This window comes from Schistocerca serialis, chromosome 3 (genome assembly GCF_023864345.2).
Source record: "Schistocerca serialis cubense isolate TAMUIC-IGC-003099 chromosome 3, iqSchSeri2.2, whole genome shotgun sequence".
In the NCBI taxonomy this organism is placed as follows: domain Eukaryota; kingdom Metazoa; phylum Arthropoda; class Insecta; order Orthoptera; family Acrididae; genus Schistocerca; species Schistocerca serialis.
In genome coordinates, this window is record NC_064640.1 from 23248196 (window position 1) to 23270027 (window position 21832).

The 21832-nt window shown below is 41.9% G+C and overlaps 1 protein-coding gene across 1 annotated transcript in view; it reads right to left on the bottom strand.

The window, feature by feature from the left end:
• Window positions 1-14162, bottom strand: part of LOC126470667 (latrophilin Cirl) — a 781142-nt gene extending 766980 nt beyond the window's left edge. Inside the window, exon 1 of the mRNA XM_050098661.1 lies at window positions 13621-14162. The gene's annotated coding sequence lies outside the window, so the exon portion shown is untranslated. The remainder of the gene's footprint in view (window positions 1-13620) is intronic.
• Between the last annotated feature and the right edge of the window lie 7670 nt (window positions 14163-21832).

The following is a 21832-nucleotide window of genomic DNA, read 5'->3' on the forward strand; positions in this document are numbered from 1 at the left end:
GCGCGTCTTCAGATGGAGTAGAACGAGTGAAATAAGTCTTTTCTCTGTTTAACTGACAGAAGGGAATGCCGTTTCTTACTTTTCTGATACATATATCGCTTCATAATGCAAGTGGTAGAATCAAGTAACGACAACTAGCAACAATAAAAATAATTAGTAGCTCCTTAAATATGCAATATATCAATTAAATGATACTTTAAGGGGTATATTCAAGTTGCAATACACTACTACTACTACTACTACTCACATCACCACAACCAGTAATAATAATAAATAATAATAATTAACTCAAAAATATACTTCAGTAAATTACGTTGATCTGTAAATATACACTGTAGTTTTACCACACACAGAATGCTAAACCTTTCTGAACTACACATCACACAAATTACGTTAATTTTCTTTTTTGTTTTGATGTTCATTTCACAAACATAGCTCTGATTTCTTTCTACACGTTATTTTCGTTTTGTATAATGTTCAAATAATGATAAAATCGCAGCCTATATAGATCTATTTACATAATGAGCGTTTCTTTCTTCACAAAATGTTTTGAAGTATTTGTTTTAATATTTAAGTTTTTTTAAATAAAAGTGAGACTATTCTATGAGCGTGAATCATATGGTACTACCCGTAAGCACTGTATAAACGTGAACTGTTAGCTGTAGCCAAGAGACAGTTTATTCTTTTCATTCGATGCTACCATCTTGACTGATATGTTAGTGGTTGCTACAGAAAAACAGGTACGCAAAATATCATTACTGCTTGCATGACTTTTTCTCTGACTGATGCGTTTTCGAAAGCGAGAGTATCGCTGGTAAGATCTACATCTACATGATTTCGGTAAAACAATTCCGATTAATGTTTCCGGAAGTTTACCTGAAGCAGACCAGGAAAATTCCAGGTTTCCTTAAACTACACCACGACTAACACCTACAATTCTTATCTAAACGGGGTAACTTCTATGTCTCATAAATTTACGCCGGCCGTTGTGACCGAGCGGTTCTAGACGCTTCAGTCCGGAACCGCGCTGCTGGTACGGCCGCAGGTTCGAATCCTGCCTCGGGCATGGATGTGTGTGATGTAATTAGGTTAGTTAGGTTTAAGTACTTGACCGATGGTTTATAGGGTTTACTCTTGTACATGCCTGCTCAATAATCATAAGTCAATATGTTTCACAGGATGCAACATAAACGGCTACGATACAGATGTTAATTAGTACATAACATAAATATAGTTCTCAATTTTATTTTCAACAACATATCTGTTGGGCGACATTTTTCTGCGTGGTTCAATATTAACAACGCTACAACCAACTGAGTTACTTCTCGTGAGGCCCCCATGTCTTGCCACAATACCGAAATGTTCTCCTTGTTTGCGACTGAGATTTATTAACAGTGAGGAACATTCTGTAACTTACGTGAGCGTAGGAAAAATCTTCACAGTCCCCGGGAAAACGCTCACCGATAGAAGCCAGATTTGTAATGAATAACGAACTTGTTCTCATGAATTCTCACTATATGTTTCGTTAGGTTCCACATATACGACGTGTTGGATGAGCAAAATTCAAATTCCCACAATTATGTTTTCATAAACGACGTAGTGCTAGTGCGTCATTGGTTCCTTCCCGAGAACTTTGATAGGAAACACTAAGTAATGAAGCCACTTGGCATTTGCCTTTTATGGTAATTCAGTTCTCAAGGGCATCAAGTCCACTCCATTCTAAAAAACTTTTATACCGGCGAACTGAGGGCACTTCTCGGTACATGTTCCACCATTCTCAATATTCCGCGTATCACCCGATGTAATGTGCTTGTCTAAGACGTGGCCACTCTTCATTTATTTATTTTTACTTCAGAAAGTGAACTATACACATCAATAATTCCTAGCGAGCAATTATACCGTACATGCAAATTGAGCTGTAACCTAAGAGTTCTGAAGTTTGCTTTTTTTATTTCAGTATAACAGTGTTTCGTCCTTACGTATCATCAGGTATGAGATCATTACAATTATGGTGCGTACGTCTACGGATCCAACATTAAGATTTTTATAGTTATGCTATATGGTCGTAAAATACAGCTTATTTTCATTACTGCACGCAATACAATGCTTCAGCCAACACCTCATTCGAGTGATGATCTTATGGCTTATATCACGCAGAAATAAAACGAAAGTAAAATATCTAAAAATCAAGTCTTCCGGTTCGATAACTAGTTGTTCACTGCATTAGCTACCCCAAAAATCGTCAGAAATTGTAGCAGCTGGCATTAGGTTAGCATACAGAAGGGCGAGTAGTATTTACTCTTTATCACAAACAAACCGAAACAATCCAACTCTTCTCGTCACCTTTACGTGCCAATTTTCATTAAACGTATTTGTGTCAATTACTGAAAATTCTTGCACACTTCAGTTGCACGTTAAATAGAAAATTCAGGGACGTCTAACTTCCAAAATTTCTTACAGTTAATTAGTGAAAATCAAGGAAACACTAAATGTGTACATGTCAGAACTCTATCTCTAATTCCCAATAAAGAAAGAGCAACATAATCATGTACAGCGTTGGCAGGAATGCGCACGCCACACAATAGTTTTATTTTTCGGTTCGTGCCCATGCAGCTATCTCACTAATGGAAAGACGATACGACAGTGCATTGGAGACAATTTTCCTGTTAGTTACGACGATACGAGCCTACGGACAATACAACACCCAATCCTCGAGCGCAGAAGATCGCCGACCCGGCCGGGAATCGAACGCGGGCCCTTTCGGTTGGCGCGCTGACGCCGCAGCTACCGACACGAACGACAGCTAACAGGTTCCTGTTACTTACAGCAGAAAATAATTCCTTCAGAGCTACCGCCTGAGCTTGCGGAACTTGAATATCTGACAGTGTTGGCAGTAGTCATTACGATTACTTTCTCATAACGGAAGAGAACTAATGGTTCAAATGGCTCTGAGCATTATGGGACTCAACTGCTTAAGTCATTAGTCCCCTAGAACTTAGAACTAGTTAAACCTAACTAACCTAAGGACATCACAAACATCCATGCCCGAGGCAGGATTCGAACCTGCGACCGTAGCGGTCTTCCAGTTCCAGAATGCAGCGCCTTTAACCGCACGGCCACTTCGGCCGGCTCGGAAGAGAACTAATACTTCGCACATTGTGTACAATTATCGAACATCTAAAAAATAAGTACTCGTTTCATTTTGTACGGAATATATTGAGCAGCAGCTGACGACTTTTAGTCATGCTCATTCACACAAATACCCACGCGTGGGCATATATATACACTTCTTCAGACTTTTTTTGTCGTGTCGAATTAGACTCAGTTACATTAGCGTTGCCTTTACCGGCAATTTCATTTAAAGCTTGCGAAGGCACTCTGAATGACTAATCTATTTTCCCTTGTACAGGTATTTCATTTACATGCAAGAAACAAAGAATTTTTTTCTCTGTACAAGAAGAGAGTACATTATGAATAGATATCCATTAAGGCACTCGCCCTACGCTATTTCTTTCCAATTGATAAAATGGCCCAAAATTTCGTCATCGTCGGCAACATATTCACATTTTTTTTATAATCACCAACGCAAACAGCGAAACGAATTTATATGAAAGCGAGTATCTTTTTTTGTTGACTGAAAATCCCAACATTTGTTTGTGCACGCAGTAATAATAATCCTGCAAAGAACGTGAACACACACAGGAGCAGATTCTTCACCGAAGTTATTTGGAGAGACTGTTAACACTAGTTAAAATTAATACTACAATCCACTGAACACCAGATCATAGTGTTAATGTGCTAGTGAGTACTGTTAAGTCCCATTTAATCAGAAAAATAAAAGCTAAGTGGTAAGCATTGAAGACGACCTTATTATCAGTTTCTGCGAGGCTAATATCTTATTACATTTCTCTTCAACTGGGAAATGAGAGGTGGATTGTCTAAATGGAACATATCTAAATCACCTTACGTTTTGCTGATAAACGGTTAGCCTCTAGTGCAGAAAAACGACAGAATTGTGAAATATAATACAGCAAATTTGAATGTAGGCCAGAAAATTAATTATAATAAGACTAAAACAATTATAATGGATACAATGAAAAGAAAACCGGACAAATTAACAAGTAGTCCTAAAACAAGTTGAGAAGTTTTTATGTTTAGCAAAGTTCAAGGCAGTGTCTCAATGGTCAGCAATACAAAACAACGGAAGAGTAAAACTGGCCTGGACTTCTTTTGGTAAATCAAATAGTCTTCTAAACTAAGCTCGCCCCATATTTGGAAAGGAATGCTCATAGTGACTGTGTGTTGACCGTTTTCACATATGGCAGTCAGGCACTGACTTTTGTTGTGAAAACAACTCAAAAACTTGTGGCTGCACAGCGGCGTGCTGTGAATTACTGGGAGACACAGGAAAGAAACAAATCAGAGTACAGATGAAAGATGTAATGACTGTCGTGAAAATGAAGATGCGTAGGATATGTAGCCAGGTTTGAAAGTAATCAGAAAACACTGAGGCGACATACAAAAATATGCTTAGCAGCATGGTCAAGTTTATACATCAAATGGCTTATGACATTTGCTTCATTCGCATTTATTTCATCGATGAACGCAAAAATTAGTGACTGTTACGAATATCACAATGGCTAACTCGATTTTTGGGACACTTTCACTTTGTTGAACTCAACTCAAAGAGAAAATCGTTTTGAGACTTTTAGTATTGTTTCTGATACGTCAAACACAATGCGTACGATTTACATTGCGCAGATGCAAAATTCAGGTGATGGGAACTGCATGCATGTGGTGCTACAGAAAGCTGTTAAATTCACTAGACAGAATTCAAGAGGTAATTGTCAGAAGAAATAGGAGGGAGAATGCACAAGAGGATGTGAAGCATCCCAGCAAGAGTTATAAGAAGCCGAGCAAACAGCAGGGGATAGCTAAAATGCAGAATCTGGATGAAACCTTGGTATTTAACACCAGTTATTAACGACGTTTCATTTAGTAGCTATTTAAGGAACGCGAAAAGTAAAGGATGCTACGAAATACTGGTAAATTAAAAATAAAAATTTTAAAGTGTTTATCACTTATGCAGTGATATGAATATCATTTAGAGGTAATTGCTTAGCTTTGTTTTAAATAATTTGCCATGGACAAAGGAAAGTGCACAAAGACATTAGTGTGATATACTCTCATGTTCTTCGTTTCAGAGTAGAAATAGTATGCTTGTTAACAGAATTATTGGCACGAGCCACTATTGTGGCTTAATAGTAAGATCTTATAGATTGTTTCATACCTGGTTTTTAAAAGTCACGAAATTTCCAATAACTATATTGTAATTGGTTATGTGAACTTAATGGAATCGTAAACAGTTTTATCTACGTTTTTTGCGATTCTGAAAATCCAATACGAGGGCATGGCAGTCACACTTTGCAGTGCAGCGAAATTCGCAGCTCGAATTGTAAACTTTACTTTAATAATCTAAACGTTGTAGACTTGATATCACAGGACTGACTGTGTTATTTATCCTAAAAATATCTGGGCCATAACACCCTTTCTGACATCCAGCCAGGTATACTTCCTATTTCATCATTACGTTCATTATGATACGGGTTATAATAACTTTGTATTTAACACGGAATTTAGTATTTGGATATAATAATGACAGAAACAGAATAACGAGAGCGAAAATAACTGTTTACATTTGTTGCGCAGGGTGGAAAAATTCAGGCGATTTGTACAATTAGTCTGAACAGCAACAACAATGAGTGAGTGAGTGAGTGAATGAATGAGAGAGAGAGAGAGAGAGAGAGAGAGAGAGAGAGAGAGAGAGAGAGAGAGAGAGGAGAGAGAGAGAGAGAGAGGTGTTGAAGTCGTGGAACAAGTAATAAAGACAGGGGGAAAACATTGTGACGTTGGTGCGTGAAAAATGAAAGGAGAAAGGCGCGTAAATAGGAATGAAAAAATCTAAGACTTTCAGCTTTTTCTTGAGTAGCACATCATAATGAGTGTTGTTGTGTAGCTTGTTCCAGAGATGGAGAGGAGCGACTGGAGAAAGTTTTTGTTTTATGGATGGGTACAGCTACGATAATTGAGACGATGGTACTTGGTCTGTAATGCCAGATACTGAGCGGCATTTTCACTGCGAAACCGAAGCTGACAAACAGCGTGTGGCATTCACGTAACCCTGTCCGGTAGCAAGCATACGAACACGTGGTTACGATTCCACTTCTAAATCTGCGGTCTCTATGTACCGTTGTGTCAAACGGTTCCCCAGTTCGAGAAAATAACACCTCTAATAGAAACAGAGTTGTGATGTTCGGCTCATTCTTAGGGTTAATGACTGCTTTACTTTACTACACCATCCGAACTTAGGGGCATACGCCGAATATTTACAAGAAGTACGTTAGGCAGGGATGCAGCCATTTGTATTCAACTGCTGAGCCTGAATATCGATGATCAAAGAGTGTTTCAGAACTGGGATTACACTGGAGTGTTAAATATTATCAGTCCACCCTCTGTGAAAGAGTGGACGAAGTGAAGGAATTCTGCTATTTAGAAAGGAAAATTCCCTAAAGGAAGTCTATTGGTACCAAACAGGGGGCTTAATTTGAGGAAGAAATTCCAGAGATGTGGTTTAAGGGAAGGATGTAAGAAATTAAGCTGGCTGTAAGATAAGAACTGAGGTTTTCAAAGAATCTGTGTGACAAAAGGAATAGCTAACTGGATAGAACATAGATTAAGACACCAGATAATAACTTTGACTGTAAGAAAGGGAACCGTAGCGCGGAAGAAATTACAGAGGACGGCAGAGACTGATATATATTTATAGTAAACAACTGAAGACGTTCGATGCAACTCCTAATCTGAAATAATGAGTTCGGTAAAAGTGATGAAATCGTAGCAGGCCACACAAAACGAGTCAGAAGACTGACAAACCCCTCAAAAAGGAGAAAACGTTTACAAACGTAGCACGTAATAATTCCACGAGTTAATGAAACACGCAGATCAAGAAGAGTGGAAAGTCTGCTCCGAGCGGTACCAAGTTTTTGAAACTGTTTACTTGTGTCTTCAACAACAGATGGTAAGATGGCCCCAGTGGAGAAAAGGCTTTGGGGAAAGACGCGTAAAAAGGGGGAGGGCTTGTTAACGCTTCTCAACTTTGGTAGCCCTATTGGCAGTGCCGAAGCCATCAACAAAGAAACCTCCAGCTTATTGAATGGAGGCAGCGCTCCCGCGAGCCGAGTGCCCCCGACGTCGGCCGGAGGTAGCCGAACACGTTTTCAGATTTACGTCTCCCGTCCTCCCCCGCCGGCCGCGGTACACGTCGCGAGTATTTGGTCGCCCCTTACCGCCACCTTTGCGGATAATTCCAACGCCCTCCTCAAAAAGCACAATCCGTCAGTACGTATGCCAGCGCGTAGGTTATCGGATCCTCTTTTCACGATACTTCCGTCTAACAGTGAATAGACAAACTAATTTTTGGAAATTTGTGGTAACGTCTTATGGTACCAAACTGCTGAGGTCATCTGTCCCTAAGCTTACGCATTACTTAATCTAACTTACGCTAAGGACAACACACACACACACATTCATGCCCGAGGGAGGACTCGAACCTCCGACGGGGGGAGCCGCGCGAACCGTGGCAAAACGCCTGAGACCGCTCGGCTACCCCACGCGATGGTGAATTGACAATGTGATATCTTGCAGCACGGCAAACATTCTTTCCAGTCGTTGTGTTGTTAATATCGCTGTAGCTATATTTGAGAGACAGCTACCACTCAATTGCAATCTTTCTACAACGGGGCATTCCAATCGCCGTAAATCCCTGTTGTCAGTACTCGATGATATTTGTCAGTAAAATGGTACGATAACAGTTCTCATACGCGACATCTTTCAAAGTGTTCTCCCGACCCCAAGTATTTAGAACAGTGACTCCATAATACGTAAAGTTCTTACAAAGTCATCGGTTGCCTTGGTACTAAGCACTTTCGTCCGTATGTACCAGTGGCGTTTCTAACTTACTTATCTGTATCAACATCACAACGTTGGTTTTGAGTTTATAATCACAATATTGTATACTATGACGCCGTACAACATCCATAAGAATTTTAATCATCAAGATACCAGACGCAGAAGGCTACGTAGTTATATCGCTGCTGATATGCTTCGTGCGTCATATTTTGGTAAATATTCTGTCGCTATTCCATTTTTATGCCTTGGCCACATCACCTTATTCACTTGTTACGTACGATATGAGCATTATTTGATACCGAATAGTGCCCATTAAATAAAGCTACGATACCAACTTCAAATGTAACTGTCAAAGCAGCCTCTGACTTCTTACTTCGTTGTTCAGTATTGAGTATTTTTCGTATTACTTTTATACCTTTCCACAGAACGTTCTGGCCAGACATTAATAGTACGGCTTAGCGTGAATTTGTTGTGATACTGAGTTTTGTATATTGCTAGCCCACCATTCTCAGTATCAATCCATCCATCCTCAGTAATGCCCACATTTCAAAAGCCTTGCTCTACCCCTCTGCCTCAGTATCCACGTTTTAATATAATACAGGAGGACATTCCATACCTAGCATTGCATTAGCCTTTTCCTTAGATAAGTTGTCCGTATTTCTGTGGAAAATTCTTCTTTTCTCGTGAAATGCCTGTTTCGCCACTGTTATTCTGGTTTCTATTTCTGTACTGCTCTTCCAGTCTGTTTCTATCATAGCTTCGCATATGTTGTAATGCTTCTCCGTTCAGCATTATCTTTACCTTTTTGTTTCCAGTGCCATTATTATTGTTTTCTTTGTGTTTTTCATTCCATAAATCTTATAAATATACGGAAAATAAACCGCCTGTTCCTGATTGACATGGATGCTCTTAGTCCTAACTCAGTAGAATACATTGCCATTCTATAATGCTAGTAGCTGTTGTTACTTCTGTTTTTTGCCTCGTTTTTACAAATGCGAACCCGTTCATACAGCAAGTATGATTAAGCCAACGTCTGTGTAGTCAAACTATTACGATTGGCATTCGTTTTCGCATACCCTTTATATTGTAATACTGTAATTAAATTTATCCATTAGGTGAACTGACTGATCCAAGAGTATTACCGCCCTCTATCTTCATAAATGCGCCATTCTTTTGCATTTTAAGGACTTCAAAAAGTGTCACAGTGCGCTGGGGGACGAAATTTCGATTTATGTTTCGTATTCTGACGTGTCCTTAAATTGGTAAATGCGGTTCTGAACGTGTCTATTATTTACAGAAATACCATTCACAAACGCATTTCTATCTACAGTACGCTTGCCTATTGTCCATGTCAGTACCTTAGAAGCTGTAAATTAACCACTCTTCATGCATTCAGCCCTCTTCTCTTTTCTGTAGTGCAATTTCGTAGTAAATCTTTTGTCATTATTTACAATAACCCGAACAGCAATCACAAGGAGCGGGTCCCTCCTTGCGGCATTCTCGGAATCAACAGAAACGATAATGAGAATATAAATAGATAGCTTTATTTACATAGATTTGGTAACGATAACGATTATCTTCCATCATACTTAATTTCCCAGTCGGTACTTTCCCTCACGCCGTGGGCGTATGGCACGGGGAAGGGAGCGACTGTACCATTCGCAATGTAGTGCAGGGACTTACGTAGTACACATGAATATGTGCTCACGATGCCAAAATTTGATTATATAGACAGTATTTTTAATTCAAATCACATAATTTTTCAAAATTGGTCGAACGCAGAACCAGTTCTAAATTAACTTCTCTGCCGTGCTGTAAGTAGAGACAAAATAGTAGCGCTATCCATCCTTTCCGTTTGAAAATGGAATGCAAATCTGTCTATCTTTGGATTCCGTTTTCTCTCATTACAGTTCTAAACGCTTAATACATTCCCTCCCCCCCCCCCCCCCCCCCCAAGTGTTCTACGCAAGTGATCTTCTGCGGTTTGCACGACCACATGCTGACACTGTTACAGTGATATTGCATGAAACGCGAATTTTAAAAAAACAAAACATACACTTTTTTTAGCGTGCAGAGAGACTCGCAGCAGAAAAATGCACGTTCCTTTGATCTGCCGCGCGGTGCACATTCTGATTTGAGCGCGGCCCGCGAAGCGCAACGGAAAAATGAACGCGAAATGCTACCGTGTCAACAGCAAGCAGAAAGCATCGATAACATAGGATCAGCAACTTGTAAAAGTTGTTGTAACCTATATCGAAAGTGAGGGCAGTTTGTTAATTTCCTCAAGGCTTGAAAACACCAACAGACAATGCCGCAAAGGGACTCGGTAACTTTATAAAACTGAATGTTTCAGTGTGTAAATATGTGATTAATAGAAACTTATCTTAATTACCAGTGCCACATATTCACATCCTAGCATTTGAGACTTCTAGACCGAAGTAAAATCAATTAATCTCCCTATGTAAATCTTCACCTCCGGTGAAATTACGCGAAGTCGTTTAGTTTCTCTTTTAAATATTGCTATAATAAAGCTTGCACAAATATAAGTATTCGCCACTGAATTTTATTAGTAACGATATTATTTAATGAAGTCGATACCGCTATACAGCGATACCGAAAGATTCATTTATTTAAAAACTCTTCGTTAGAATAATCTAAGATAAGAATTGATAAGCTTGATGCGGTCGTGAGACGTACGTTTCTTTGGTCACATGGATTACTGTCAAAACCGCATAACTGTACGCCGATTTCGTATTTCAAACGAGTTGCCTAGCTATACATTCTGCCCCTGACAATGTTCAGGCAGGTATGAAAACTCATTTACATTGTTTGCCTCAAGAAAAAAACTAAGTGATGTATTCATAGTGGAAGGAAGAGGAGACTTCTACTGCCAGTTCAAGTACTGTTTTCTGCGTAAATACAAACTTCCATACCGGTTTTATTGCGGAACTGGACAAATCGAAGCAACAAAATTATTCTAGTATCCCGCATAAGGGCAATTCAAAATAACATTTACATTGCGCCTAAAACTTACTATTAAGAAATTAACTTCGATTCAGCAGTTACGGCTGACGCAAAATAAATTTTCACACTTACAACATCGCTGCCCGACTTTCTGGAGACGATCGGGAACACAACTTTTTCTCTTATAAGATTACACCAGAAACAATATTAAAACTGTTACCTCTTCAATTCTAATGTAATGATATCTCAGACACAATCATCATTTCAGGTCGCAGGCCTAGATTACTTTATTTTCACTAATTTAAAATTGAAAATAACGTCATAGCTACAAGACACACAATGACAATTCGTGAATCCTTCACGAGCTTCGCAGACATTATCCTCCGTTAGCAACGATCCTGCTAACCTAATTATCAATAATTAAAGAATTTATGAAATTGTGTTCACAGTAACTGTTACGAATTACGATATCTTGATTAACTTTTAGTAAGTTTAATCTGTATTTGCATGTTTTACACAGTAAACGCAGTGATATAACGTTCTGCAGAAACGACAGGGCCAAACTCGCAGAACAAAAGCAAGCTAAGCATAAAAAAAAATTCTGTACGAACTGCACCATTTGTTCTGGTTGGAAGCCATAGAATTGAAGCACAAAACGTAATTTCTGCAGGGACACGCAGAAGGCGCGAGAATTTACTATAGCAAAAACATACAGATACCTACAACAAAAACATCAGATCTTACATCTGTGTATTGCCGCCGTAACGTAGCACTAGTTTGCGAGCGATGCAACTGAAGATTTTGGTGATTAACAACGTGAGTCGTATTTTTTCTCATAACAGCACGAAGGAAAGCATTTTATTACACCGGTGGAGAGAACACCACCGTTACACGTAGGGAATTTGAATGCTACACCGGACCAGCTTTGAAATGGATGGTGCCGGCGGCATAAGCGACTTTCCGCTAAGCTGCAAGAAGCGAGCGCAAAAATCAAACGAAATAACTAAGGAAAAATGAAATGTTGTTCGTCGCCGAGTCGCATAAAAAAATTAGCAGCCATCTTGGGCTTTGTGTCTAGCTGTAGAAGAGTCCTGCTTTAATTACGGCATTGTGCTAATGCCCATCATACCGTTATAACACCAAATGCTGCCGCCTATGAATGTACAAGAGAATGCTCTAGAAAATGAATACACAAGAAGTAACAAATTTAAGCAATTTAACAAATTTAAGCCTTTATCTTAGACCGCCGCTAACTCCAGGGGCCGCTAACAATAAACGTGTCCATGTCTCAGACGTATGAAAATAAACGAATGTGGGTACAGCAAACGCTTAGGTATGATTGTAGCTGGCTTCCATGATCCTGAGATTCCCTATTTCATTCGCAATAATGATTCAAATAAAATATAACGAGCAGAACGAGATGGTTAGAAAGTGTTACGGTTAACAACGCGTGATACCCCTTGTCACTTCATGGGTTGCACACCGTAACCGTTGTACATCGGCTTCTTATTCAGTGTATAAAAAGAAGTTAATCTGCACAAAACGTTCGACGCAATCACGTATACAGACTTGTAATAATTGCTACGGTTTTTCGCAGAACGATCATTACCTAACAGACACCACAGCACCTAATGCCCTCTGACATTACCGGTTCGCGATAACAATGCTAGAACACGTGAGCAACGAAAATGCACGCGTTAACTTCAAGTGTTCGCGATAACAATGTTAGAAGAAGTGAATGACGAAAATGTACGCGTTAACTTCGAATGCCGCTTCTCAAGTAGCACACGTCAAGCGGTGGTAATACATTGTCATCGATAAATTGTTCTTCATCAGAATGCGAGTAAGGATGCGCTCTTGATTGAACCACATGACTTGTTATACGACGTATGATTATAAGGGTCAGGGTGGCTGTGCTGTGAAGGAAGGCACTGTAATAAAGCTGAAGGAATGCGGTCGGGAAAGGAATTAACGGAAGATGTGCACCAGTTTTAAATAGTTCAAACACTAAAGTACTAATTGTGAGAGCCGTACTCTCTTCAGAACCTTTATAACCAATTATCATTCTGAAGAGTACTGTCTCGAGTAATTAAACACAATATATCGAATTACTAGCATTGAGACCCACATTCCAGAAAGTATTTACGTGGGCCACATGTTAATAATATATTTAGTATATTTCAACCCAAAAGTGATCACTACATTATAAACAAGTAAAAACTTATATGCTACGCACCTTATCGACGAACAATTAGTGACAACACAAATCAAATGACAAGCAGAGTAATATACGCTATCGCGTTAACAACTACAGAAAGCGTGTGACAATCTGCAAATAATTCACCAGAATTTCAGAATAATATATAATACGTGTTACGATACATGAAGGCAAACGTATTAAGCGTAAGCAGAAACATCAAGCATGAAAATTACAACTAGCGTGCAATCCGGTGTGCGTGAATACAGTGAAGCCGTCTGTAAACAACAGCGGCTCACCTACAACCGAGCGCACGTGTATAACACACACGCGTCGCTCTCTACGTAAACATTGTGCGGAAAACTAAATTATGTTATTTGCTAGTCTACAGAGTTCGAACTTCACTACACTGTTTCTTTTGAAGCTGTATACCCGAAACGTGACAGTGCGTAAAACTATTGTAATATGTGAGGCGGTAAATATTCACATACCTGTGTTCTTCACAGGTCCGGGTTGATTGAGTCTGGGTGCTCAGTCATCGTCGGACCTCGCCAGCAACAATATTATGCAAGAGATGCATTGTTGATGAAGAAACCAGTCACATGCGACGCACAAGGGATACCCTTGTGTGAATAATCTTCTTTGCTAAAACACCAGCTGTATATTGTGTAATAGCTGTTGCACACGCTAATTCTTTGTCAGAATAATTCCTAACCTTCCCTCCCACCGCCCCTCACACGACCGGAGCAGTTATGCGTCCGCCTTCAACTGCCAGTCTTCTTCCCACATGCTTCACGCAAAGCCGGCGTCCAAATAAAAAAAAAATAAATAAAATAAATGACAGGTAAGTTTCTACGGCTTGCGGAATGCAGCTGACAGCTCTTCTCTGGTTGTTAGAGGTGGCACTATGAGTGTGTATGGTGCAGAGAGAGTGGCAAAAGCCACGAGCGAAAGCGGGGGAGGGCTCGTGTCTCGCACTGCCAGCCCAGCACAATCGCCCGGCGCTGCGCTCTCACTCCGACTGGCGGGCACCAAGCTTCCAGCTCTGGAGCCCGCCTGCCGCGTTTGCCGCCAGAGGCCCTTCGCGTGCTAGCAGCCGGCGTTGCCATGTCGACAGAATCTTGGCGGGGAGGGGGGACACAGCTGCACCTACAACTCTCACAAAAACGGGGCTCGAGTTGTCAAACAACTGAAATTTACAGGCCGGCCGCTTGTATGCAGGTAATATGTCGTATTAAAGCTTGTATCACACACACATCTACGGCTGAGAAGTAACTTTATCAGGGCCCCACAGTCGAAAACAAACGTACGCATCTGACGAGGAAGAGGAATATTAGTCACTTTAATTACTTGGAGACCCAGCACTGAGCGTGTGCATGCCTGCTGATTCCATCATGTGTAGCTCCATGTATATCTGCGTATAACTTATACCGACCACGCCATTTATTGATCTGATGCATCACCATTGTTCTGTGAACTTGAAGTTACCCCTGACTCTGAATTTCAAATGTCCTGTACCATTGTCGAGCAGACAATGACTCACTTCTATTAAAACCATTTCGCTTGTACTCATCCACATTTTGCTTTATCATTACACAAATGACGTGACTATAACCGCTTATCACTCGCTCGTGCTTCGTCATCGAGCTAAATTTATGCCGACTGTAGCGAGAGAAAATGGAGGTCAGTGAAATGCATTAAGACGCTTAGCAATCGATAAATTAACTCATTATATTCAAAAGTAGGGGTACAATTGCCTCTTCACCGCTGTCAACAGACAGAGATGAGCTCTATAGTCCTTCTCAAAGAAGAGTACGGGCTACACCGAAATACCAGTTGTCTGTAGGTGTTTCGACCATACAAATCCCTGAGCATCGCGTAGCACAAGTTTTCAGAAGAGCAAACTGATGAGAGAAAACTCTTCAAGCGTTTCTCGTACCACGTCTTTTTTGGATCTTGAGAGTATTATTCCTGACATTAGAGTCGCCGTGCATCTCAACAGTTGCCATATTCTTGACTTAAATTGGAAGGCTGTGTGACAGAACATGTACAACACAGGCATCCACCCAGGATTTTGATTATGTTTACCGGTCAGACTTTTCAAGCCGAAACCAATTCCTTTATGGAATATTGTAACGACTGACACGAACAGGAAGCTATTCAAAAAAGAAAAGTGAGATATGAAATTGTGTGTGTTATTTAAACTACTGTGAACCGTCACTCTCCCTTGCCACTTGTTTGCGCTGAACAGTTATCTCAACACTAAACTGGAAGCACTACTCAACGCGCCTTTCTAAAGAAAACCATGATGCTCACCAGACTGGCCGATCCATTGACGTTGCTTGGGATTGCCACTTGATTTTTTGTCTTGTATTTGCAACCAGCAGTCAAGAGTGATACTGTAAACGATGGTCGGCAGGAAGCAGCCTTGAGTCCCACTGTTAAGTTAATATATGCTATATAATTGAAAGAAAATGAAATGTGAGAAACACAAATACAGTTGCTAAGAAATGTAAAACAGTTTTAGATTTCCTAACTTGCGCACAGAATTTAAAAAGAAACGAGAGGACGCTATATGAAGGAAATCTTAGACGTCATCGAAATACAGCGTCATTTGTAGCGGGACAGGAACCGAAAAACAACGAAGCACCTAGGTTTTTCAGTTTTATCGGGCATTGACAGCAGGAGATGAACCAGGCACGCTAATTAGATTTGCCCACGTGTGACACTTTTTGCAAATATTTATGTACTGTAATCAAAGAGATAAACACAGTAACAAAACGTGTCTTGAACATTTTCATTTGTAAAATGTTAAAATCAGAGATTGTACGTTAATAATAGTGTCACAGTCGTAGATTAGAAACTGCAGCGATCTGTCTATAATGGTTTGCTTAGTTAACGTTCTGTGAAATAGTTTTTGTTAACTGTGTCGGCAGTGTTGATAAATCGTAGAAATGACAATGTTACGCATGAAGCTGCTGTATGATTTAGTTTTAATTGTGCGATTGGTTTCGGTCCAAGAATCTGCCTTTGAACAACAAAATATTATTTATAAATATTATATTTTGACACTTGTTTAATGATATTTACACTTTACACTAATCTATAAAGACAAGTCTCTATCTAATGTGTTACCAAAACTTTCGAAAAGTGCTTGACCGATTTACTTCAAATTTTCACACGAAGATCTAATAAACATTCGGACGGACTTAAGCTATTTGTATTTTCTAATATACACGGTGTTTCACAGTTCATCTTGCAAACTTCTAGAGATTGTAGAGGGGACGTAGTAGATTTTGTATTACATAGGAACCCATCTCCGGAAAAGACATCCGGCGGCGTTACTGAGCGCCAAAGTTATAGGCACCTGCGCCTGTAAATGTACTTAAATACGAGGTGATGCCGTGATGATATTACAAACTTTCAAGCGTGATGGAGAAGGATAAATGTATCAATCTAAGGTAAGGGTCCCTGCACCGGAAATGAACGAGTGGAAAGTTATATGCGAAAGTCATGTTGATACCTCTGACAGTGGTGGTGGTTAGTGTTTGACGTCCCGTCGACAACGAGGTAATTAGAGACGGAGCGCAAGCTCGGATTAGGGAAGGATTGGGAAGGAAATCGGCCGTGCCCTTTCAAAGGAACCATCCCGGCATTTGCCTGAAACGATTTAGGGAAATCACGGAAAACCTAAATCAGGATGGCTGGAGACGGGATTGAACCGTCGTCCTCTCGAATGCGAGTCCAGTGTGCTAACCACTGCGCCACCTCGCTCGGTCCTCTGACAGTGGGATAGATGTACAGGTACTGTTGTTGCTAAGATTGTTGCGTAGGCAACTTTCAGAGCTGGCGGTATCCACCAAAACAAAGAGAAATGGCTAGTAAAAATGGGCTCTAAAATGCATACCTGAAGATCTATGAGCACTTGTTCAGTACAGGAGATGTTTCACTAGCGAAGATGATGAAGTTCTCATAGTTCCTCAGGCATGCCTTTTAAAGCCCATAATTGTTAGCCACTTTTTCTTGTATTCGTCCATACTACCACCTTTGAAAGTTTTTCGCTTGGTTCCTATGTAAAACTTGATCTACCAAGTCTCCTCTACAACATTTAAAAGTGTGTAACAGGAATTGTGAAGCAGCCTGTATATGGTAAATAAATAAGTACAGGATGTTCGGAAATTCCCGTTACAGACTTCTGGGATTCGTAGAAGGGAGTGGTGCACACAGAAGGAGGGGTGGAGGAGGAGATGGACAATGAGAGGGGAAGGATGAGATAGACAGAGAGAGGAGGCGCAAGGAGTTCAGGGTTTATGCCCAACTCTCATACACACTTAGCAACTGCGAACCATTTCTGGGTTCGCTAGTATATATAAGCACACACATCAAAAAGAGTTTTGCATCACCCCGGTTCCGAGAGCTCCGGAACCTCTACAGAAAATTGGAATAGAGATAAACATAAACATCATTTCCGCCCTTTTTATTGCTCATGAAAACAACACGTTGCATGTTGTGCCACCATACAGCGAGACCTTCAAAGATAGTGGTCTAGATTGTTGTACACACGTACCTCTAATACCCAGTAGGACATCCTCTTGCATTGATGCATGCCTGTATTAGTCGTGGCATACTATCCACAAGTTCATCAAGGCACTTTTGGTCCAGATTGTCCCACTCCTCAACGGCGATTCGGCGTAGATCCCTCAGAGTGGTTGGTGGGTCACGTCGTCCAGAAACAGCCCTTTTCAATCTATCCCAGCCATGTTCGATAGGGTTCATGTCTGGAGAACATGCTGGTCAATGTAGTCGAGCGATATCGTTATCCTGAAGGAAGTCATTCACAAGATGTGCACGATGGGGGAGCGAATTATCGCTCATGAAGACGAATACCTCGCCAATATGCTGCCGATATCTTTGTACTGTCGGTCGGAGGATGGCATTTACGTATCGTACAACCGTTACGGCGTCTTCCATCACCACCAGCGGCATACGTCTCCCCCACATAATGCCACCCCAAAACATCAGGGATCCTCCACCTTGCTGCACTTGCTGGACAGTGTGTCTAAGGCGTTCAGCCTGACCGGGTTGCCTCCAAACACGTCTCCGACGATTGTCTGGTTGAACGCGACACTCATCGGCGAAAAGAACGTGATGCCAATCCTGAGCGGTCCATTCAGCATCTTGTTGGGCCCATCTGTACCACGCTGCATGGTGTCGTGGTTGCAAAGACATCGGGAGTGAAGTTGCGCATCATGCAGCCTATTGTGCACAGTCTGAGTCGTAACACGACGTCCTGTGGCTGCACGAAAAGCATTAGTCAACATGGTGGCGTTGCTGTCAGGGTTCCTCCGAGCCATAATCCGTAGGTAGCGGTCATCCACTTCAGTAATAGCCCTTGGGTTGCCTGAGCGAGACATGTCATCGACAGTTCCTGTCTCTCTGTATCTCCTCGAAGTCCGAACAACATCGGTTTGGTTCACTCCGAGACGCCTGGACACTTTCCTTGTTGAGAGTCCTTCCTGGCACAAAGTAATAATGCGGACCCGATCAAACCGCGGTACTGACCGTCTAGGCCTGGTTAAACTACACACAACACGAGCCGTGAACCTCATTCCTGGTGGAATGATTGGAACTGATCGGCTGTCGGACCCCCTCCGTCTAGCAGGCGCTGCTCATGCAGGGTTGTTTACGTCTTTGGGCGGGCTTAGTGACATGTCTGAACAGTCAAAGGGGCTGTGTCTGTGATACAATATCCACAGTCAACGACTGTCTTCAAGAGTTCTGGGAACCGGGGTGATGCAAAACTTTTTTTGATGTGTTTGTATGCTGCTGGAAAAATGCAACACAGTCAAGGACAAGGTCATATCATTGACAAGTTAAGTGAGGGGTAGTTAGTCATTGCAGGAGTATATTTTGGATAGAAAACCACTCCGGAAACATAGCTTTCCATTCCACGACGGTTTCAGTTCAGATGTTCATCTCATCCACTTCTGCTTGAGAAACCGAACTAGGTGTCAGCAGTACAGTTGTTAGGGAACAATTCGAAAGGAAACATAACGAAACATCCATTTATCACTTAAACACATTTGTTTGTATTAACACTTAAACATTACTTCTTTACATTATTTCAAAACAAAAAATAATCCAGTACACTGTACGTACGGAACAGTACCGATGCTTTGCATCAGCGGCTCGATGTGTAGACTACCAACGTTTTTACAGACATTGTCCTTTCGAAGTATGTTCTGATACACACTCTCCACCCACCTAGTGTCTCTACAGTATCTAATGCAATGCCAGAACTCGTGCCATCAAATCTCCCTCTGTCTCTACAAGAGTCTCGTAAATTAAACTTTGCATACGGCCCCGCAAGTAGTAGTCCTTGGGAGTTAAATCAGGCGATGGCAGCGGTCACGCGGTTGGACCACGTCGGCCTACCCATATCGTCTGTTGAGATGTCTCCGGACGGCACGTGAGAGGTGGTGCCCAACCGTGCTGAAACGACATTCAGTGGCACGTCGTCCTGTCTGCCCTATTGCATGCCAGGACTCTTAAGTCTTTTCTCTTTCCCTCAGTAGACGTGGACGTGTTACCCATCTCAACTGAAATCGTGGTAGGAAGGAAACGATATGTTTCTGGACATGGGTTCCTGCTCAAAATGTTATGTACTCACTGCCCTCTACAAGTCCGAGAACTCTGTAACGGGAATTTCTGAACACCGTATGTATCTACACAGATGAGACACCTGTTTAATAGCGTGTTGTTCCACTTTTCAGACTGAGCACAACAGAGATTCTGCTTGGCATGGAATCTACAAGTCCTTGATACGAATTCAGAAATATGTTGCACCAGATTTCTACGCACAGGTCAAACAATTCCAGGAAATTACGGGATGGTGGTTTACGGGCGCGCAGCTGACGACCGAAATGTGTTCCAGTGGGTACAGATCAGGCGCATTTGTTGGCCAGGACATCATTGTAGTTCATTATAATGTTCCTCAAACCACTGTAGCGCAATTATGACCCTCCCACACGGAGAGTTATCCTGCTGGAATATGTCATCGCCGTAGGGGGAAACTTCAAGCAGGAAGCTATGCAGGTGGTTCGCAATAATGGTTCACGCAGTTCACTGGTGTCACGATTCTGTTGATTACCACCACAGATCCAATGGAAGTCCAACACAATGTACCCCATAGGATAATACTGTCCTCGCCGGCCAACATCCGTGGCGCGGTGTATGTTTCGTGCCGCCATTCGCCTGGACGACGGCGTGGAAGAAGCCAGCCATCGACCTGGTGCAACAACAAATGCGATTCATTCGACAGGCGACACGTTTCTATTAATCCACAGAGAAAATTCAGTAATGCTCTGCCCACTGCAGTCGTAACTGACGATGGCGCTGGGTCAACACAGGAACACATAGGGTTGTGTGATGTGGAGCTCCATGTTCAACAATGGCTTTTGAACGGTGTGCCCCGAAGCACTTATGCCTGCACTCTGTCGTCAGATCTGCCTGTCCTGGACTACACAGTGGGGGATTCTCCGACCTCTGTTTCGTGATGTGATGTTGTCGTCCAATACCATACTGCCTCCTCGTTATTGCACCCTCCTTCAATCACTTTCGATATGTGCTCGCGACAGTAGTACGCCAAGGGACGACCAGCTTCGCTGTTTCTCAGATTCTTGTTTTCTATATATAAAGTTGTTAGCAAAAATCTCTATAAGTTTCTGGCCAATGTAATTCATTTTTTTACGTGACACTCAAATAAGCATTTGACCGGACATAGGCTATACGTACATAAAGGGGAAACGCTGTTAGCGAATTGGCGTCTCCCCCTGTCCCGCTCCCCCACCCTCTCCCTTTTACCTTCGTACATTTTCACCCGTATCTTTTCTCTACTAGTAGTGACTCACACCGTGTTCAAATGTTGCACCTCTCAGCCTGGCGCCCCCAGCGGTCGCTACTGATTATGATATGTCCTGTATAGAAATCTTACTGTTGTGGCGTCTCTGGAGTCCCTCTCAGACCGGCATTGCGTCGCTTGAGCCTTAAACCGATCATGGATTCAGAATGAGATTTTCACTCTGCAGCGGAGTGTGCGCTGATATGAAACTTCCTGGCAAGTTAAAACTGTGTGCGGACCGAGACTCGAACTCGGGACCTTTGCCTTTCGCCGGCAAGTGCTCTACCGCTGAGCTACCCAAGCACGACTCACGACCCGTCCTCACAGCTTTACTTCTGCCAGTACCTCGTCTCCTACCTTCCAAACTTTACAGAAGCTCTCCTGCGAACCTGGAGAACAAGCACTCCTGAAAGAAAGGATATTCGCAGGAGAGCTTCTGTAAAGTTTGGAAGGTAGGAGACGAGGTACTGGCAGGAGTAAAGCTGTGAGGACGGGTCGTGAGTCGTGCTTGGGTAGCTCAGTGGCGTCAGTCTGCTTTAGGCAGTGGCGCGGCACGGACCTGCTGTCCCGGCCGCGGGCGCGCGTGAACGAGGAAGTGTTTACACCGCCGGTACTCGCGCGTGTTGTTGTCTGACTCGATCGCCATGGCACACAATTTTCGAAAGACTACGCTCCAATTTACGTTCGACAACGAATTTGCCAGACCCAAAGCTTTCGAAATAGAGCGTTTTTTGAGGGAAGAAGTTCGTTTACCTGCTGCAGACATAATTGGAATACACCTGTCCATTGTAAGCAGTACAATG